Here is a 9,461-nt window from a genome sequence, read left to right as displayed (position 1 = left end):
ACCCTTGTGGCTTTTTGTGCCTCTGTCATGTCCCTGCCAATATGGCTGGCCACTGGATCTACTCCTGCCCCATCCTCAAAACATTCCTCTGTGATGAGGTGCAAGGATTTCCTGTGGAGCTGTGATCTTGTCCGGGATAGTGGCAGTCCGGGATAGTGGTCCAAGCCAGAGTCAGGAACTAGGAGTGAGAGTCAAGGCTTGGAGCTGGAGTCAGGAACCGAGCAGAATGGAATAGTGCCTGAGCAAGGCTTGAAACAAGGCAGGAGGTATCACAGCTGCGGGCATAAGCATGGACCTGCTGTTGCTGCTGCTGGGCATAAGAGCATGCCTGCTGGTTCCCCTCAGCCAGTCAGGTGGTTCTGGGTAGCTCACCTGTGTTCATAAGTCTGCCTGGTGACTGAGCTAGCAAGGCCCAGGCTCAGCTGCAGGCCTTCGCTGCTGATAGACTCCTCTGCACAGCCTCCTAACTTCCCACCCATTCCACCAGAAGGACACCAGTTCTGCTGTATACAGCCCTTCCACACCCATGGTGTGGGGTGGAAGATTCACCTCTCATTGCCAATTGGACTGACGTTTATACTGTGATGTGGTCACCTGTCCACTTGGAACTGACTAATATTATCATAGTGCCCAGGAGCCCTGGGCAACCATTGGGCTAAGTGCTGTACAAAGCCATAACAAAAAGATGGCCCTGTTCTAAAGAGCTTACAATCTAATCGATTGAGGCTAGCAAGCTCCTTTCCCATAGTAACAGCTGACTGGCCTGCTTCATAGTAGGGAGTGAAAGGGCCTCCACCTCATTAGAGTCTTCTGGTCTATCCAGTCTGCCTTAGTACGCTTTATTTTAATAAACCTTCTTTAACTAGAGCAAAAGAGTGTAAAATGCTGCAGGCTGCACATAAATCACCGTTCTTTATGGATTAAAGCTTTCAAGGGAAACAAACAAAACTAAACATACAGCTTTTTATAAAATTGCAACTATGCAATAATTACAATGGTTTAACTGTATTTACTTATACAAGTATTAATAATTGTTAGTGTTTAAGTTTATTAAAATAAAATATTTCACTCTAACATTCTGAAGAAAATGAACATTAAATTTAGGCTTGGCAGAATTCCATTTTTTTTAAATAATTTTGACAAAATATCAATTTTTATGCATTTTTTCAATTTTTACCTATTTAAATTTTCACAGTTGCAGGAAATTATGGGGTATCAGGCAACAATTAGTTAATGACAGATTTTGAGATTCAATGAGTTAAAGTTTTATAGTTAAAGCACATTATTTTGACACATGATGTTGACAAATATGCTGAAATCAAACTCTAATAAGTTATCAAGCAGTACTTTTCTTACTGTGCCTACTTTCAATTATTGTCCATGGAAATATTTTTTATTGGTTTCTGTGTATACAATGAAATTGAGGTTTACCAATATTTACTGACAAAAATCTAATCCTTCCAAGCCTAATTAAAATGTAATCTCCTACTTTAGTGTTCATGTAACAGTAGTGTTCTTTTATCAAAAATAAATCTTGTTTTGTTTATTGTGTTAGTCTATGTAAAAACAAGTGTTTGAATGTCAAAAAAAAAAAGTTTTAATGTCATAAATCTACATAGAAAATATTACCACCACGGAAAGAATTGCTCCCCACAAAATCAGTTCTTAAAATTGAAAAATATTGCCTTTCAGTCTTTTGCAATTGGAATTTTCACCCAGCGAGATTTTAGAGGCTAGTTTTAGCCTAGTTCTGCGATTTATGTTTATACATAAACGCAGCTCTGATTTTAATTGCTACCAACTTCTGATACCTGGTAGGGGGTCTTACACATTTTGTGTCCCAACAGACCATTTACTTTGCCAAGAATGGACACAGTTTCAAGATTTATACTTCTTCAAAGGAGGAAGTATACAATAAAACATAATATGTTCCGTGGCTGTGAATGGTAATGTCACCACAGAATGTTGGGATGTTTCACATCTTATACTTATATCTCTATCACAGTCAGTGCTGTACTGCTTTAGTCTTATTATAGGAATAGGTTTTTATGGAAATAAAATATCAAATCTGTTCAATATTGTCTCAAAGCTCTGATATTACTAACTAAAAGTCCTAGATACCAGTCTCATCACTATCTTAATTACACATTCATTTTTTCCACTTTAATTATTTAAACTGTAACCATTCTTGTGGCGGGATCCACTCTGTAATGGGACAGGAATGACTCCTTGCTTTAGTGTTTAAAGTAGAGTTTTGGTGTTTTTTTAACAAAAGTTTATTAAAATGCAGTATGAAATAGGAGTTATTTCCAGGAGGGTAAAATGCAGCATAAATCTAGCTATAAGAAAATGCTATTAAATGTTAAACAAATATAATTCAATAGATGAGTGAAGTTGCCTTTTGAACTAAATATTTGGCAGAGCTTTCAGATAACGATCATGGGTCAAAATGTCCTCTCTTGTGAAAAAAAAAACAGAGGAATCGAAAATATTCTCAAAGTCACAGGCCAAACTCATGTTGAGTAATACATTACTCCACAAGTATTCCCACAGAGTTCTGCCAATAGCTGCCCCAGCTCCTTTAGGGTCTGTTGAAAGAAAAATTCTGTCTCTGCAACATGCAGTTTATGATCTAACCTGGTGTGTGTCAATTTCGTGAAAAACAACACTGTAAATAAGACCGCCACACTTAGAAGATAGGTTTCTTAGGGAACAAAATAATCAAAGGGGTCTCAAAACAATTTTAAAATGTTTGATGTCTGCTTTTAAACACATTTATTTCATAAGTATTTGACAGTTTGTGTTCAGGCAATTTAATAGTACACACATACCACCTATCATCCCTTTTTGCACTAGGTGCAAGAGGAGGGAGGGCTTCTGGGTGCCAATCTCCCCTCCTTCATCACTGCGAGCAGGGAGTGTGTGGGGGAGAGTAATAATAGGAATCATGTTCTAGAGAACAGTACTTCGTTGGCTGGGAAATGGACTAAATGTGACCCAAAATAGTCTCTAATTTCTATGGGCTAGTTTGTGCCATTTGCATAGAACTCTGAGCAGAGGACGGATTGTTTAGATTCATAGATTCTAGGCCTGGAAGGGACCTTGAGAGGTCATCGAGTCCAGTCCCTTGCCCTCATGGCAGGACCAAATATTGTCTAGACCATCCCTGATAGACATTTATCTAACCTACTCTTAAATATCTCCAGAGATGGAGATTCCACAATTTTAAACTGAATACCCTGTAATCTATTACAGAATTACCCGCTACACTATACTTCCAACTCAGTTGCCATTTGCCTTCACTGGTGGATTGAAGTATTCCCTATGATTTCCACAAAATATCTTAACATATCTAGAAACCAGAGATTTGGTCAAGGGAATAATTTTGTACAAACTATCTTCTTAAACCCTACTCAGTGGAGGTGATCAATGACTTTTGACTGAGGCAAAACTCCAAATGACTTCCTTGGGAGCTTTCTCTGAGTAAAGAGTGCAGAGTCAAACTTTAGAAAGGTAAATATTGAACATGAAAACAGATACAATACAAGAAAATAAGGAAGTAAGAGAATGGGAAGGAACAAATGCGGAAACTGTAAATAACCAGCTTTGAAATCAAACAGGCAAGATTGAATAGAAAAATAAGGAGAGAAGAATATAAAGCAAGATATTGTTGTAGACTTGAGACCACAAGGAGAAAGCAGGAGGAATGGAGACATGGCTAAGATTCTGATCCAGAAAATATATAACCATTTGCTTAACAATAAGCACATGCTTAAGTGCTGTCAGAGTAAACTTAGGCAAGTATTTAAGTTCTTCGCCTCAGCCTGGTGGTTGATAAAGGCCTCTGGGTAGGAGGACCCAGCTCTTGTAAAAATATCACAAAGGAACTTCTAGCAGAATTATATCTTTCAGAGTATAAATGTAGATTGGGAATTAATATCAAGAGTTAAACAAATGTATCACAACACAGTTATTGTTTTTCTTTCTATTGACTCAGTTATATCAATCACACTGTGTGCCAGTCTAATGGGGAGCTTTTACAAGAGAAGAATATGGAATAATTACTTTATATTAATCATCATTCTTATTTGTTTTTCCTTTTTACCTTTAGTACGAATGGCGCAGATTGTGTTAATATTCTGTGCAGTCCCTGGTGCTTTTTATGGTGAATTTTACAGGGTATAGTTAATATTTTAAGAACTAAGATACTGAAAATATTAATATATTACACCAATATCACTCACTGTGCATATAAATGGTGTAAACATATAAAGAAGCTAATGGTATTACAATTTTCAGATAATCTATTTTAAAATTGCTGACTTGGAAAGTGTTTGTGAGATTAATAGCATTGAAAACATCTAGAGGTAATAGGATTACAATTTAATATTAACTAAGTGTTTCTTGGGGGTTTGCTTTAGCGATGTCTCATCTCTGGGATCTACTGTAGTAATTAGTCTGTAGTGGCATACAGTGGCGATGCATGAAAACTGCAGCTTTATCATGCTATAATTAGGCTTTCCAGTTCTCAGTTTGCTGTTATTTATTTTTAATGCCTGACATAAATAAAGCAGGGTGCAATCTGTGTAGTGTCCCTCCACATTGGGCTGCTCAGGGAGGGACTGTAATTCCCTAAAATACAACTCCCCATCAGCTCCAGGTAGCCGCTACTTGGGTTAGTGGTTCAATGCCACAATTTGACCCATAGAGCCAGGCAGATGACCCAGTGGATGTGTTATGGATTTTGTATCTCTTACATCTGTGATTCTCTGATGCCAGGAAACATTACAGAAGCGCTTGTTTGCTTGAGTAAACTGTTAAAGATTATATAACCCAAATATGTTTAACACTTTTACCTTTCACTTTTTCCCCTAATTTTTCCTGCCACTGTTGCTAATTGAATATATTCAAGTTACAAAGGATTTGCTTCTTCCAAGCCTAGGTTCCCATCCAGTGTTGGAGAATATGGGGATTTAGTTCAGTTTATGTTAAAACATGCAGCAGTTGTGTAGTTTCCCTGTTGGATCTGGGACAGCGTATTATCTCTGGGTTGTACTGGACTGAGCTGAGTCTGAAATACTGCCCTCAACTCATGCAGGGCAATAATGAAAGGGTGATAACATGGAGTGATAATATGAAGGCTGAAATGAGGGAATACTTGGAAGAACTCTTAGTGTTGACACCTGGCTGGAGAAAATCTTGCTTGCCTGATGTAATGAGACGGAACATCAACAAAAGATGGGGTACTCATACAAACCCCATTCTGTTAAAATCAGTGCTGTTCAGAATGAAAAGCAAAGGCCGGTGGTGACATGAAGAGACAACTAGACCACTCAGTGTGACTGAGGGACTTTTTATTGGGTACATTGTTGAACAGTTAGAAAAGCCCAATCCAATTCAGGGCAAATCAAGGTTCAGAAGAGCTGTCTGCAGCAAGGAGAGCCTTGCCTAGGGAAGTTGAGAGAGAAGCTACTAAAACTGCCTGTTTCAGTCTTCCTGCAATAAGTTCAGCTCCTCAGACGAATATAAAGGCACAGAAACATTTTTTTTACAATCCTCCCCATTTAGAAGTGCAAAACAAGGGTTTCCATAAATAATTGTATGGTATTCAATTAATCTAGTAAAAAAGGTTTGCTTTTTAATGGAAGTATGTTTTGTAAATTTGGGTTAAAGGATGCATGCTCAATACTTGGGCGATTTTCCAAGGCACAGGTAGCAGTTAGGCACCTAAATACCATTGAAAGTCTGTGGAATTTTAGATGTCTGTCATTTGTGCCTTTGAAAATCTGCCCCTAAGATAATATTGAGTTTTGAATAAATGCCTTCTGCATACTGATTAGTTCATTCTGCTTGCCTAGAAAACCTACATTTATCAGGGTCTCATTCAGTGAGTGTATTTTCAAATGTTATATTCTTTTTTTGGTACCCTCACTCTACTTGGAGCTTTTCTGCTATGTTTAGGTGGAAGTTGTGTCCCTTTGGCTTGCCCTAGGGATACACTTGAACATATTAGCTGTTTTTCACATGTGCCCTTTGTCTGACCTATGCCATGGGAACCAGCTGTTAACAGCCTAGAGCAGCCATATTTCTCCAGCTTTTCAAACTCTCATTGCTAGAGCAAACTAGTAAAACAGTGTCTCTCAAAAGACAGGGAGTTTATCCACAAGGAGCCTATTGAATAAGCCTTTGCTGGGTGGTTTGTTTTTAATTCTTTTCTGCAATGAAGGAAGGAAGACAGGAATGGCTGATGACCACTGTCCATCTGTGGGGAGCTAATTCCCAATAGTGAGGAGTGCTGCTGTTTCTTTAGTTGCTCCAATGTCTCCTGAATTTCTTTCTGTGTATAGTTATATAGCAGGGACATAATGCTGTGATGAGAGTCTGAAGAGAGACCTCCAACACACTGTGCTGAAGAACAGAAGCAAACCCAAGTTATTCCATGAGCATTCCTGTGATTGGAGTTGCATGAGCAGGGAAGCCTGAGGGCTGCTTGGCTTCTCCTGGCATTAAGGTGTCCCACTCATAAAATGAATAACTATAAGCAGTAATTGCAAAAGTTCCAGAAGTTCCAGTGCATGGATGAGCCACGGCTAGTAGCCAATCTCCTCCTCCACAAAGACCCTAGACAAACAAGCAGCAGCCACAACAAGCGCCTAAAAAAACAAAACAGAAGGACAATATATTACTGCAGTATAGAGAACATTATATTTGCTGATGAGGGGGCTCAAGCGCCCAGGATGAGCTAATCTGATGGCGTATGCACAGTTCAATGGAAAATATGTATAAACGGGCGATAGCGCTGCCACCTGCTGCACACAAGTGCAATATCAATCAACAAACGAGTGGTTCTTTTGTTCACACTACAGATCATGACAGGAAGATTTGACAGCACTGTTAACAGAAAGGAGACAGTTACTTGTGGAAATGGAACACAGTTTTAATTGTTACAGCATTAGTACAGAGCTAAGATTAGATTGAAAGAGGGGGAGCTGCTGCAGTCTGATATGTATTATTATAATTTATTATTTGTATTGAGGTAGTACCTGGCGTTCCCAACCCCATCGTGCTATGCACTAGGGTGACCAGATGGTAAGGGGAAAATATCGGGACCACCGCAGGGGGGGCGTTTTGTTTTGTTTTTACACTCACCTGTCCGGGTCTTTGGCGGCAATTCGGCGAAGAGTCCTTCAGTCGCTGACGGTCTTCGGCAGTATTTCGGCGGCAGGTAATAAACCTTGTTGCCAAAGATAGAAGCCCCCGCCACCGAAATGCCGCTGAAGACCGTCAGCGACTGAAGGACTCTCTGCCGAATTGCCGCCAAACACCCGGACGGGTGAGTGTTAAAAAAAAAAAAGGCCCGAAACAAAATATCGGGACAAATCGCGTCCCGACTGTACTTTGGTCAGGGCGTGGGACAAACTCCTCAAAATCGGGACAGTCCCGATTTTATTGGGACGTCTGGTCACCCTACTATACACTGAGAAAGAGACAATCCCTGGACTAAATACTGTAGACATTTATTTGTACTGCTTCAGAATTTGTGCTATTTTGCTATAGAACGTCACACGTAAACATTCAAATTACGGGAAAATTGGATTTCTCTACCGATTTACAATTTGAATATTTACATCTATGCTTTTCATGATTTATAACATGTCCTCTGAAATCTTAACCACAAGGTGTAAAATACATGTACATGATTAATATTTCATTTCACCCCACATATATCTGTAATCATGAGGTTTACACCTTTTGTTTGTGAACCCTACCAGTCTTTCCTTACAGTCCCACTTATAACGGGAACTCTAGGATCAAGACTGCCCCCAAAAGCCTTCTGACTGGAGCAGAGGTTTTTTTAGCCATTATTCAAAAAGGCAATGGCTATTAACAGCAGCACACACTTGTGAACTCATTTGTTTCCAAACTGCAGCTCAAGGATTATAATACAGCACTATGTGCCACTGGATAAAGAGTATCGTTGTGTCACTGAAACTGCCTCAGCAGGCCAAAAGGAAATAACCAGGAATAAAGAGCCTTGAGGACAAGAAAGAGGTCTAAGCTACCATGGCACTTCTCAGCAGGGCCGGCTCCAGGCACCAGCTGAGCAAGCTGGTGCTTGGGGCGGCAGATTGAACGAGGCGACATTCCGCCCAATCCTAGGGAGGCACGGCCGCTTTTTTTTTTTTGTTCCGCTTCGGCCGCCCTGTAGGGGGCGGCAGCACGGAGGATGAGAGCACCCTGCAGAAAGCCCTGCAGGGCAGTCCTCGTCCTTCCCTCCCCGCCAACTGGAGCGGAGCCCTCCCAGCAGGTGGCAGGCGGCGCAGCAGGAGGGGCCACATGGCAGCGCCCCACTGTAGCCCTGGCCGCCCTGTTCTCTCTCTCTCCTGCCTGCTCCCTCGCCCTCCCCCCTGCTAGCCGGTCCCCCTGCACCCGCACTCCGGCACACAGATCACTGGTTTGTTGTTGTTTTTTGCTTTGCTGTTCTGGCTGCCCCGTTTTTTTTTTTTTTTTTTTTTTGGTTTTTTTGCTTGGGGTGGCCAAAAAGCCAGAGCCGGCCCTGCTTCTCAGGTAGGAAAAGAGAACTGGTTTCCTCCTCAAGCAGGAAGCAACATATTGGCAGGGATTTCTCAGTAATGGATTGGAAATTAAGCAAAGCAATTTGAATGGAAAGTGGTGGGGTAAGGAGAATTGGGACAACCCATTTTATGCCACCAATAGGTTGAAAGGTGGTGGAGATGCATCATGATGACTGAGCAGATGGTGAATTCTAAGAGAGTTGAGTAAGGAGGAGGGATGACTGATAAGAAAAGGGACTAGAAATAAAGACTTCTGGACATTTCATGACACATTCAGACTTGCAGCTCCTACTGTGCAGCCATCATGAGGACACCATGAAGTGCTCAGCAGTCTGTGGGAGGAAGTTATTAAATCAAGGCAGGGACTAGAGAACCTAGAAGGTTTGGGAGAGAAAGAAATTGGAAACATAGAACAACACAGTGAGAAGCTAGAGGGCATTGAATGTGGAGTGAAAGGAGAGAAGTCAAGTAGTGATATAAAGTAAAAACGTTATGGATGAGCAAAAGGGAAGGCACACCATCTGTGACAGAGGATACAATGAAGAGATATAATATGCAATGGAGTTTTTGCACAGCAGATGTAATATAGGGATTTACCTCTCCAGTGTCTCATTTTAAGGGATCTATCTAAGGTACTTACATGGGCCCCATTATCATAGTATCTGAGAGCCTCAGTTACTTCTCTACTTCACAGGGGTGTTGTGAGGGTATTAGTATTCCCATTTTACATATGGAGAACTGAGGCCCAGAGAGACTAATTAACTTGCCCAAGGTCTGTGACAGAACAGTGAACCAGTGTCCTAACCATTTGGCCATCCTTCATAGAATCACAGAATCATAGAATATCAGGCTTGGAAGGGACCTCGGGAGGTCATCTAGTCCAAC

The sequence above is a fragment of the Trachemys scripta genome, chromosome 2, assembly GCF_013100865.1.
Source record: "Trachemys scripta elegans isolate TJP31775 chromosome 2, CAS_Tse_1.0, whole genome shotgun sequence".
NCBI lineage: Eukaryota > Metazoa > Chordata > Testudines > Emydidae > Trachemys > Trachemys scripta.
This window is presented reverse-complemented; position numbering follows the sequence as displayed.